A 13,691-nucleotide genomic window follows, 5' to 3' on the forward strand; every position below is an offset into this window, starting at 1 on the left:
CAGAATGTGCATTAGCGGTTCAAATAGAAGTGAACAATTTCAATTTCGTGATTTTTTGCGTATACAATCCCCCAGAAGATAGCAAATACAGATATAATTTTGAAGATTTCAAAAAGATTTTTGATTCGATTGTCTCCATTAAAAATCATCATGTTCTTTTATGTGGCGACATAAATTTCCCTCAAACGGATTGGAGAATTAACCAAAGCACGAGTATATATGAAAATGAAATTTTGGAATTAGTAGACGAAGCAGAAATGAATCAAATAATTGAATTTCCAACTTGTGGTTCAAATATATTAGATGTCGCTCTAATGAGGGGGTTGGAGGGTTTCGCTGAAATTTGCACGAATTTTGAAAAAAGCTATGATATAACAGATCACAGACCTATATCGCTGAAAATTGAAATAGATGTTCAAGACGAAAAACCAGTCAAAGAAAGTTTTTATAGTTTTTGCTCGGCGGACTATGATAGCATGATTGATTATATGCAGAAATATCCCTTTTCACCTATTTGTTTTACAAATATCGATAGAATGTCTGACGAAATGTACGAATATATCAACAATCTTATTTCAAATTTTGTTCCAAAACGAACCATGCATAGACAAAAATTACCACCTTGGGTGAGTCCAAAGACTTCAAATTTGATTAAAATTCTAGAAACAAAGCGAAAACAATTCGACTCAAGGCCTACTCCCCATTTGCAGGAAACGATAACGAATTTTGAAAACAGTTTAATGCAAAATATGGAACTAGAACGAGTAGAGTACCAAGAAAGTATCTTAAGTTCTCGAAATACTAACATGATTTTCAAACATTTCAAAAACTTGAAAAAGCAGAAGTCGAGCCTACCGCGTGAAATGGAATTAAATGGTATTAAATATAAGGAGTCAGCTGAAAAAGTCGAAAAATTAAATAATTTTTTCCACTCTGTATTTACGCCGAAATTGAATTTTAAAGTAACAGACATTGCTTGCGAAAATGCTTCCCTCATAAATTTTGACATATCTCAAAACAAAATCCGAGAATTGTTGACTAAACTGGATGTAACAAAAAGTAAAGGCCCGGATGGCCTGCCGCCTTGTTTTTTGAAAAGTTTAGCTAAACCGATGAGCTCCATTTTAAATGCTATTTTCAAAAATATCAAGAGGTTACGATGTGTACCTAAATTCTGGAAAAGTGCTGCTATTTCGCCCATACACAAAAAAGACGACAAAAGGCAAATAAAAAACTACAGACCTGTCTCGTTATTAACAATTATCTCTAAAGTGCTCGAAAAATGCATGTACGAACCACTTTACGATCACTTTCAAAAATACATGAAATCAAGTCAACATGGTTTTGTTAAAAAGAAGTCGGTTGTAACTAATCTGTTAGCATTTTTACAACGAGTTTACGAGGCGCTGGATAAAAATCCGAACGATGAAGTGCTCGTTTATTACACCGATTTTTCAAAGGCATTCGATAAAGTGCCCCATTTTGAATTGTTGAAAAAAGTGGCGAATATTGGAGTAGGGGGATGTTTTTTGGAAGTCTTAGCGAGCTATCTTGAAAACAGAACGCAGTGGGTAAAATGTGACAATGTATCATCCTCTTCTAAATTAGTTACAAGTGGAGTTCCTCAAGGGTCTCTGCTGGGGCCGTTACTGTTTTGCATTTTTATAAATGACCTGCCAGAAGTGCTAAAATTCACTACTCCCTTCATTTATGCAGACGATTTAAAACTTTTCTCGGCGGGCCTATCCAAATTTGAAATACAATCAGATATATCGGCTTTAGAAAATTGGGTGAACGGAAACAAAATGGAGTTGGCTCCTGACAAATGCAAAGAGCTGATTTTTCGAGGAAACTCAAATTCAATTCAAATCAATGGGCATATGCTTGAATCAGTAGAAACAATAAAAGATTTGGGGGTACATATTGATAAAACCCTAAGCTGGTCAAATCATCTAATGGCGAGAATGAAAAAAGCAAATCAGATTTTCTATTTTGCTAAAAGAAATGTGGCAAAAGGGGTTTCACAGAAAGTAAAATTGGGTGTTTACAAGTCAGCGGTTTTACCACTTTTAACATTTGCATCTTCGTGTTTTAATATATGCCGCGCAAATTTATCAAAACTTGAACGATTCCAGAAAAGAGCGCTAAAATGGGTAACAAACAGTTATGAGAGTGATTATCTAACGTTGTTAAAACGAACGAATACATTGCCCCTTACTATGTTCATACAGCTATGCAATCTATTGAACCTATCGAGCTTTTTTCACAGTGAAAACGATTTACAAATACGACTATTAACCAACAAGTCTGCCTCAAATACAAGACAAAATGATGGCCCGACATTAAGCCTTAAAAAAGTCCGCACAGAAAAAGCTCGCGCTGAGTTTTGTTTCAGGCTGTCTCGGGTGGCCAATCATCTACCTGGAACAGTAGATTTCTTCAATCCCACGGGGCTAAAAAACAGACTCTTGAATTTTATGTGGACCTATCAAATGGCGAAATTCAATGAGGCGAATCCTTGCACATGGATACTGTTTTGTGATTGTCGAAACTGCAGGGATGTATGGAAGACGTTTTAAGAAGAAATGAACTGGGAGCAGTCCCATCAGAAGTATTTCTGAGAATCCACAACAACAACAACAACAACAACAACAAATCCATTATCTGGATTTTATATGAAGCACCATTTTCATGTCGCAATCTAAAGTGAGAGTTTTTTCGGACATGAAGTTTTCTGGTACATAGTTTAAAGCTAATGTTTCAGATGTCGTAATTTTTCGAAATATAGTCATTGTCAATTTGTTGGCAGTAAATGTGTCAGTCAACAAATCTGAACGGGAACCCCCGTCCCATTCCCGTTGCGAATTTTTGCAAGCAAAATGTTTGATCAACTTGCCCAACAAACATATTGGAGCTTCATGCTTAAGCTTGTGAAACCACTCGGTAAACCAAAAAATTGTTACTCATGCGAGGTAAGGTGAAAGGAAAGGGCTCTGAACGAATTTCTTAAACATTTAACTGCTCATTTTGCTGTTGGAGACCAATTGTTTTTACTGAAGTAAGTATAGAGGAACAGTTTCAAAAAAGCTGATATAAATCTTGCTAGTTTCTGACCGACACATATAATAGATGATCGAGGTAACCAATATTACCAATTATTTGGCATTAAGCTGAACTCATTTTGTTTTAGCTGATGAAATATTATAGTTGATGCCCAATTGTTTTCTAAAATCGGTGACCTTCAGCAATTTAAGCGGTCAAAAACTAAGCATTTAAGCTGCTCAAAAACTAAGCATTTAGTTTCCTTGATTTAGGGCTTGAAGCAGACTTGTCATAGCTGATTTTTTTAAAAGTTGTTTTCTTGAAAATGACAGTGTCTCTGGGAAAATGCAACAATTTTGTGTTGATATGTGACTGCTTGAAGTGCCATTTTAAAAAACAAATTTAATTTTCATTAGTATTCTACAGTCAAGGTCAAAAAGTAAATTCAAAAACTGCAGACGTTTTTGTAAAGTTTAAAAGGAGATGCTCAACAGTTTCGAAGTACAACAGTACTACTAAAACTGAAAAAAAATAAACGGTTCCAAAAATTGACAATTTAAAAAAAAAATTGAAAATGTGCTATGACACGCTTAGCAGGCGGCTTCTAAAGGCATTGGAAAATTTTTCTGTTCATCTTCTGCCATTTTGTAATAATAAAATTGTCAATTATTTGGGATTATTACTAGAAATTTCGGTTCCGCTGGTCAACAGTAATTTTTTGGCACTGTAGTACCTCGGTAAGGTTTTACCTCGGCTCTATTGTACTGCTTCTTTAAAATAATCAACCTATAATCTAACAATAATTTTAAGGGAACAATAAAGGAAACAAAACTGCCAGTATCAAGTTGAAGACCTGATTTTGCCGATTGTAGTAGTGCGTGAAGTAAGTGTTAGGATAAGTTCATAACACGAAGTAAAGAGAATTACAAAAAAATTTTTCTGTAAATTTTTTGAAAATCTACATACGAATTATCATCTGAAATTCGTTACTTTCGAGTTTTTTTTATTTACTCAGTTTGAAATGATTTCAAAGCCAAGTTTTTTGAACTCCATTCAAACGAAGCAGTAAAACATGCCAGCCGTAGCTGCTTTGCATGCTCATTTATTTGTAATAACACGCTCTAGTGGGTTGCTTAGTACAGTGCACTCAATTTTTTCACTCTTTGGGATATTTCGCGGCTGCTCTGATAGCTAATTAACTCATCCAATCTTGCTAAGTGAACGCAAAAATGTAATAACTTTTTTTTTTTAGTTAATCGAAGTCTTTGTGCTGATCTGTCTCATTCTGTTTTCAAGGTAAGGAGCTTTTGGTTTATCTGCTTGAAAGAGAAATTGAGAAAAATGACTGTTTTGGGCTCGTTTTGTCAAGAAATAGAAAGCGCTTGTGTTGTGGTAGCTCACTTTTGTAGCAAGATAAGTCATCGCTGAACTGTTTGAATTTTCAATAAAGTCTAACTTTTTAACCTATCAGTCTGGCCGCCAATGATATAGTAGGGTGCGCAAAAGCAAATCTTCTTGCTTAGAGGTTTGACATATCGAACAACTCGAAAATTAACAGAAAGGTCAAAGCATTGTACTGTTGATTGACAGTATTGAAAGGTTTTATCGCAGGTAATCAAATGTAAACTGTAATAAAGTTTGGTTTGGAACCGGTAAAAGGCCAGTGTAAAATGATAGCGCTTTCGCAGATGCTCCCATGTAAAGGCCGCAAATTCGAAAATTTTTTATCTCAACATTGAAGCAGACTTGTCTTGATTTGACTATTTTGATCTTAAAATGGTAGCGTCTGTGAGAAAGTGCAACAATTTTGCGTTGCTCTGTTGACAGCTTGAAATGCCTTTTTTTTCAAAAAAAGAAGGTTTTCAATTCCAATGGTAATTTGAATTCAAGGTCTTAAGAAGTAAATCGTATAACTGAAGTCTCTTTTGTTAAGTCGAAAAAGGGGCGTTCATCAGTTCGGAAGTACACCACTACCAAAACTCAAAAAAAACCTGAACACTGTTTTTTTTTAAATAAAATTGAGGAAAAATTAGACTATTTTCGAGGTTTTTCATTGTATAGAAAAATGTGCTAAAACGCGTTTAGCAGTCGACTTCAAGTAAAATAGGAAAGTTTGTCTTGTCATCATCTGCCATTTTGAAAAAATTAAAGATTTCGGAAGATTAAAATGACATTTTTTTAATGATTAATAATCAAGTTTTCGGCTTCGTTGATCAACTTTACTTTTTCGCCACTGTTGTATTTCGGCAAGGTTTTTTCAGCTCTGTTGTACTGCTTCTTTAGAAAAAATTCAAACTTAAACTGAACAATATTTTTTAAGGCAGATTTTCTAGTTGAGTGAAACAAAACTGCTAGCATCTGGTCGAAGTCCTGAAGGAATAAGTTCATAACAGGAACTAAAGAAAATTACAAAATTACCTATAATCTAACAATAATTTTAAGGAAATGATTCAATAAAGGAAACAAAACTGCCAGTATCAAGTTGAAGACTTGATTTTGCCGATTGTAGTAGTGCGTGAAGTAAGTGTTAGGATAAACTCATAACACCAAGTAAAGAGAATTACAAAAACTTTTTCTGTAAATCTTTCGAAAATCTACATACGAATTATCATCTGAAATTCGTTACTTTCGAGTTTTGTATATTTACTCAGTTTGAAATAATTTCAAAGCCAAACTTTTTGAATTCCCTTTAAACGAAGCAGTGAAACATGCCAGCCGTAGCTGCTTTGCATGCTCATTTATTTGTAATAACACGCTCTAGTGGGTTGCTTAGTACAGTGCACTCCACTCAATCTTTTCACTCTTTGGCATATTTAGCGGCTGCTCTGATAGCTTATTAACTCATCCAATCTTGCTAAGTGAACGGAAAAATGTAATAACTTGTTTTTTTTTGCTAATTGAAGACTGTGTTGATATGTCTTATTCTGCTTTCAAGGTCAGGAGCTTTTGGTTTATCTGCTTGAAAGAGAAATTCAGAAAAGTGAATGTTTTGCGCTCATTTTGTGAAGAAATAGAAAGCGTTTGTGTTGTAGTAGCTGACTTTTGTAGCAAGATAAGTGATCGCATAACTGTTTGAATTTTCAATAAAGTCTAATTTTTTAACCTATCAGTCTGCCCGCCAATGATATAGTAGGGTGCGCTAAAACAAATCTTCTAGCTTAGAGGTTTGACATATCGAATAACTCGAAAAATAATATAAAGGTCAAAGCATTGTACTGTTGATTGACAGTATTGAAAGGTTTTACCGCAGGTAATCAAATGTTAACTGCAATAAAGTTTGGTTTGGAACCGGTAAAAGGCCAGTGTAAAATGATAGCGCTTCCTCAGATGCTCCCATGTAAAGGCCGCAAATTTGAAAATTGTCTATCTAAACATTGAAGCAGACTTGTCTTGATTTGACTTTTTTGATCTTAAAATGGCAGCGTCTATGAGAAAGAGCAACAATTTTCCGTTGCTCTGTTGACAGCTTGAAATGCCTTTTGTTTCAAAAAAAGGTTTTCAATTCCAATGGTATTTTGAATTCAAGGTCTTAAGAAGTAAATCGTATAACTGAAGTCGCTTTTGTAAAGTTGAAAAAGGGGCGTTCATCAGTTCGGAAGTACACCATTACCAAAACTCAAAAAATTCTGAACACTGTTTTACAACAAAATTGAGGAAAAATTAGACTATTTTCGAGGTTTTTCTTGGTATAGAAAAATGTGCTAAAACGCGTTTAGCAGTCGACTTCAAGTAAAATAGCAAAGTTTGTCTTGTCATCATCTGCCATTTTGAAAAAATTAATGACTTGGGAAGATTAAAATGACAATTTTTTTAAAGATTAATGATAAAAATTTCGGCTTCACTGATAAACATTACTTTTTTGCCATTGTTGTATTTCGGCAAGGTTTTTTTCGGTTCTGTTGTACTGCTTCTTTAGAAAAAATTCAAACTTAAACTGAACAATAATTTTTTAAGGCACATGTTCTAGTTGAGTGAAACAAAACTGCTAGCATCTGGTCGAAGTTCTGATTTTGCCTGAAGTAATTTTAGGAATAAGTTCATCACAAGAAGTAAATAAAATTACAAAAAATATCTCTACATTCAATTTGTTTGAAAGTCTACATATTAAGTATCAACTGAAAAAAGTTTCTATCGTGTTTATTCAAGTGCACTCAATTTGAAATGACTTCAAAGCCGATGTTTATTTTCTCTTCAACCGAAGCAGGCAATTAAGCCAGCCTTAACTGTTTTGTGTGCTCACGTATTGTTTAAAAAAAGATCTAATCGGTTGCTTAGTACACTGCACTCACTTTTTTCTTTGTTTAGAATAAATGGCGGCAGTTCTGATAGCGTATCAGCTAATTTGAGCTCGCTCAGTGAACCAAAAAATTAATTGAATTGCTTTACTGGCTAATCGAAGTCATAGTGCTGATCTTTCTAGTCCTGTATTGAACGTAAGGTTTCCGTTTGCCGGCCTCAAACAGAAAAAATGAAAAAAAAAAACCGTGTTGCGCCTGTTTTGTGATGAGGTAGAAAAGCGTTTGTGTTGCCAATACTGACTTTAATAGCAAGGGAAGTAATCTTGTTAGACTGTTAATCTAGTCTAATCTGTAGAACTTTTTATTCTGTTAGACTGACCTGCAATGATAAAGTAGAATACGCAAAAGCCAGTCTTCTGGTTTAGAGGTTTGAAAATTCAGCGTATTTCAAAATTAATGAAAAATTCAAACTGTTGTTCTGTTGATTAACAGTATTAAAAGGTTTTGTCGCCGGTAATCAAATGTTAACTGCAATAAAATTTGGTTTGACAACGGTAAAGGCTTCACTGCAAAATAATAGCGCTTGTTTAGAGACATTACTATTTTTGGCCACAGATTTGGTCTTGAAACGTTTTGGTCTTAAAATGGCAGCGTCTGGGAGAAAATGGCACGATTTCGCGTTGATCTGTTGTCTGCTGAAACGATCTTTTCACAATAAGCTTTCAATTTGAAGGGTATTTAAAAGTCAAGTCAACAAGTGTACTCAAAAACAGGAGGCTTCGTTATAAATTTTAAAAGGGCGCTCAACATTGCCGAAGTACAACACTACCAAAACTGAAAATTGCGCAAAGACAATCGAGAAATGATGGCTTTTGAAAATTCTTAAGTCTGAATTTCTGAGACTTTTGCGTGAGTATTGTTGACGTTTTTGCCTGGTTTGTATAAAGAAATGCTGAGACTATTGATCGTTCAGCAAAATTTACAACAATACGTTTAGCAGGCGGCTTCAAATGAAATAGAAACTTTTGCATTTCAATCCTCTGCCAGTTTGAGTTAATTAATTTGTCAATGCTTTGCGGTGAATCATAAAGCTTTCAGCAACCTTACATGTTCAATACTAGTTTCTCGGCAAGATTTTACTTTGTCACTCTTGTACTGCCTCCTTTAAATTAATCAAGCTTCAAAATAACAGATTCATTTTTTTCAAGTATTTTTAAGGAGTGGAACCTAATAGTGAAATAAAACTGCTTGTAAGAGGTTAGATCTCTGAATATGCCGAATATAGTAGTGCTGAAGTAAGTTTCAGGTGTAAGTTTACAAAAGCATGTGGAACAAAATTTAATGAATTTTTACAAATTCATTGAAAGTCGTCCTTGCAAGAAACATCAACTTGAAATTGTTACCCTTGAATTCGTTAACAAAAATTAAAATCAATTTCCAGTTTGAAATGATTTTCAAGGCAATGGATATCACTTCATTTCAACCGAAGCAAGGAATTGTCCCAGCATCAACTGCTTTGCGAGCTTTTATGTTTGCTAACATTCTTTATTTGATATCTTTTTACTGCGCTCAAACTTTTTTGTTTTTTCTCTAGAATAGCGTATCAGATCATTGGAATTCGTCCAATGAATTGTTTTTTTTTGCTTATTGAAGGCCTAGAGAGTTCTGATCTTTCTAATTCAGTATTGAAGGTAAGACGCTTTTTTACCTACACATATCAGAAATCGAGAAAAACAACCGTTTGTGCTCGTTTTGTGAAGTGGTAGAAACAAAGCGCTGGTTTGCGTTAGCTGACTTTAGTAGCCAGGGAGTTGATCGCTAAACTGTTCAAAATTTAGATAAAGGCTTAATTGCTTACCATTTTACTGGCTGCTGACAATATCATCGGGTACGCAGAATCAAGTCTTCTTTAGTTGAGAGATTTGAAATATCGAAAGTTGAAATCTCTGTTTTGTTGATAAACAGTATAGAAAAATTTTTATCGCCGGTAACCAAATTTTAACTGCAATAAAGTTTGCTTTGAAACCCGTAAAAGGACCAGTGCAAAATGATAGCGCTTTTCCAGAAACGCTACCATGTGAAGGCCACAAACTCGAAAATTTTCTATTTAAACTTTGGAGCAGACTTGAAGTGGAATATCTCCATTAGGAAAATATTTCAAGGCAAGTTTTGACATTTTTCTTCTCGCTTCAGTTTTCGGATCAAAACCCAAAAATTTGGATAGGATTGCACAACATTTTGTTCCAGATATGGTGCCACTTTTCACAATTGTTTGTGGTGGTGAGTGAAGCTGGTCTTTCATACAAGCTCCTTATTTTTGATGGATATTGTCCATTGAGCCAAGTTTTTCCGAAGTACTCAAAATTTTTTGCAAATCCGTCGTAAATTCGGATCATAAAAACGTTTTTCCCAGCGTACTTCCTTCGCGTGTAGTTTTTGCTGACCAAGTCGATATGCAAATAAGGCAGTGTAAGCAATCGTTGAATTTTTTTGCGAATTTTTTGGTCTTGCCGATACTTAGTTGCTAGATGAAGTTTTTGGAATATTTTGAAAACAGCCAGACAGTAATGGAAATGACAGCCCAAAAGCTGAGCTTTGGGTAAAAAAGTCGCGAACTGCTGCGGTAAATCTTTTTTGGTAGTCAGTCAAAAAAATTTGGTGAGAATCGTTTTCAAATTTTTTCGCAATTCAGTGCAAGAACACCTAATAAGAATTTGTAAGATTCTTTGGACTTGTTTGAAAGGATTGCTAACACCAAAAGATTTTATTGATTTTTAAGTGTTTCAAAATCAAATAAGTCTGATTGATGGGCTCGGGCGCTATTTTGAAAGTTCCATTGGCTGAACCTGTACCGCAATCAGCAAGATTTTCAATAAAAATCTGGTTGCCATGACAACTTCAAAATCTACGTTTTTTTTGAGAAGAAACTGCTTTCCGGCTGAGGTTTTGCCCCATGAATTGAGAAAAAATCATATCTGACACTGTTTTGCGGTATCCCAGGTAGCTGTTTTTGACAGTAAAAGTATAAAAGTTTCGAATATTCTGAAAGTTTGGTACAAGATTTTCGTCAATTTCCGGTAATCAAATGTTAACTGCAATAAAAATTGGTTTGAAACCGGTAAAAGAACCAGTGCAAAATGATAGTGCTTTCTCAGAGACGCCACCATGTAAAGGCCGCAAAATCGAAAAATTTCATTTAAACATTGAAGCAGACTTGAAGTTGAGTATCTCCATTAAAAAAATATTTCAAGGCAAGTTTTGACATTTTTTCTTCTCGCTTCAGTTTTCGGATCGAAACCCAAAAATTTGGATGAAATTGCTTTATTTTTTTGTTCCAAATATGGTGTCAATTTCCACAACTGTTTGTGGTGGCGAGTGAAGCTGGTCTTTCATACAAGCTCCACATTTTTAATGGATAATGTCCATTGAGCCAAGTTTTTCCTAAATACTCAAATTTTTTTTGCAAATCCGTCGTAAATTCGGATCATAAAAAGGTTTTTCACATCGTACTTCCTTAGCATGTAGTTCCAATCCGATAGGCAAATAAAGCAGTGTGAACAATCGTTGATTTTTTGCGAATTTTTGGTCTTGCCGATACTCAGTTGCTAGTTGAAGTTTTTGGAATCTTTTGAAAACAGCCAGACAGTAATAAAAATGACAGCATAAAGGCTGAGCTTCGGGTGAAAAATCGCGAACTGCTGCGGTAAATCTTTTTTGATAGTCAGTCAAAAAAATTGGTGAGAATCGTTTTGTAGCTTTGGACTTGATTGTTTGGACTTGTTTGGAAGAAATGCTAAAACCAAAGGAATTTTTTTGGTTTCAATTCATCCAAAACTCGTATAAATCTGAGTAAATGGCTCTGGCGCTGTTTTGAAAGTTCCATCGGCTGAACCTGTATCGCATTCAGCAAGACTTTCAATAATAATCTGGTTGCCATGACAACTGCCTCAAATTCTACGTTTTTTTGAGAAGAAACTGTTTTCCGGATAAATTTTTGCCCCAACAATTGAAAAAAGATATATATGACACTATTTTGCGCTATCCCAGGTAGCTGTTGTTGGCGATGAAAGAATAGAAAAACAACGAATATTCCGAAAGTTTGGTACAAGATTTTAGTCAATTTCCGGTAATCAAATGTTAACTGCAATAAAATTTGATTTGAAAGCGGTAAAAGGACCACTGCAAAATGATAGCGCTTTCTCAGAGACGCCACTATGTGAAGGCATCAAATTCGAAAATTTTGCATTTAAACAATGAAGCAGACTTGAAGTGGAATATCTCCATTGGGAAAATATTTCAAGGCAAGTTTCAACATTTTATCTTCTCGCTTCAGTTTTTGGATCAAAACCCAAAAATTTGGCTGGAATCGCACAAATTTTTTGTTCCATATATTGTGCCAGTTTTCACAACTCTTTGTGGTGGTGAGTGAAGCTGGTCTTTCATACAAGCTCCACATTTTTAATGGATTTTGTCCATTGAGCAAAGTTTCTCCGAAATACTCAATTTTTTTGCAATTCCGTCGTAAATTCGGATCATAAAAAAGTTTTTCCATCGTACTTGTTTCGCGTGTAGTTTTTTCTGATTATTCCGATAGGCAGATAAGGCAATGTAAACAGTCATAAAAATTTGTAATCAGTCATAAAAATGTAAACAGTCATTTTTTTTGTAATCAGTCATAAAAATTGAAATTGGTGAGAATCGTTTTCCAATTTTTTCGCATTTCAGTGCAAGAACACTTAAAAAGAATTTGTAAGAGTCTTTAGACTTGTATGAAAGGAATGCTAAAACCACAGAAGTTTTTTTAGTTTTCAAATCATCCAAAACTCGTATGAATCTAAGTGAAAGGCTCTGGCGCAGTTTTGAAAGTTCCATCGGCTGAACCTGTATCGTATTCAGCATAATTTTCAAGAAAATTCTGGTTGCCATGACAACTGTCTCAAATTCTACGTTTTTTTAAGAAGAAACTGCTTTACGGATAAGGTTTTGCCCCAACAATTAAACTTAAGTATATCTGGCACTTTTTATTGTATCTCAGGTAGCTGTTTTTGGCGATGAAAGTATAAAAAACTGGCCTGCAATGATTAAGTAGAGTACGCAAAAGCCAGTCTTCTGGTTTAGAGGTTTGAAAATCAGCGTATTTCAAAATTAATGAAAAATTCAAACTAATGTTTTGTTGATTAACAATATTAAAAGGTTTTGTCGCCGGTAATCAAATGTTAACTGCAATAAAATTTGGTTTGACACCGGTAAAGGGATCACTGCAAAATAATAGCGCTTTTTTAGAGACATTACCATTTTTGGTCACAGATTCTAAATTAATCGTGTTATGCGTGAATCACTTTTCGCATAAATAATTTTTTTAACGTTTTGGTCTTAAAATGGCAGCGTCTTGGAGAAAGTGGCACGATTTCGCGTTGATCTGTTGTCTGCTGAAACTATCTTTTCACAATAAGCTTTCAATGTGAAGGGTATTTAAAAGTCAAGTCAACAAGTGTACTCAAAAACAGAAGGCTTCGTTATAAATTTTAAAAGGTCGCTCGACATTGCCGAAGTACAACACTACCAAAACTGAAAATTTCACAATTCAATCAAGAATTGATGGTTTTTGAAAATTCTTAATTCTGAATTTCTGAGACTTTTGCGTGAGTATTGTTGACGTTTTTGCCTGGTTTGTATAAAGATTTGCTGAGACTATTGATCGTTCAGCAAAATTTACAACGACACGTTTAGCAGGCGGCTTCAAATGAAATAGAAACTTTTGCATTTCAATCCTCTGCCAGTTTGAGTTAATTAATTTGTCAATGCTTTGCGGTGAATCATAAAGCTTTCAGCAACCTTACATGTTCAATACTAGTTTCTCGGCAAGATTTTACTTTGTCACTCTTGTACTGCCTCCTTTAAATAAATCAAGCTTCAAAATAACAGATTCAATTTTTTCAAGTATTTTTAAGGAGTGGAACCTAATAGTGAAATAAAACTGCTTGTAAGAGGTTAGATCTCTGAATATGCCGAATATAGTAGTGCTGAAGTAAGTTTCAGGTGTAAGTTTACAAAAGCATATGGGAAAAAAATTCATGCAATTTTACAATTTCTTTGAACATCGTCTAAGCAAGAAACATCTACTAAAAATTGTTACTCTTGAGTTTGTTAACAAACTTTAAAATCAATTTGCATTTTGAAATGATTTTCAAGGCAATGGATATCACTTCATACAACCGAAGCAAAGAATTGTCCCAACATCAACTGCTTTGCGAGCTTTTATGATTGCTTACCTTCTTTATTTGATCTCTCTTTTTACTGCGCTCTAACTTTTTTTGTTTTTGCTCTAGATGGCGTATCAAATTTTGCATTAATAGCGTATCAAATCATTTGAATTCATCTAATGAATTGTTTTTATTTTGCTAATTAAAG

The sequence above is a fragment of the Symsagittifera roscoffensis genome, chromosome 4, assembly GCF_963678635.1.
Source record: "Symsagittifera roscoffensis chromosome 4, txSymRosc1.1, whole genome shotgun sequence".
Lineage (NCBI taxonomy): Eukaryota > Metazoa > Xenacoelomorpha > Acoela > Convolutidae > Symsagittifera > Symsagittifera roscoffensis.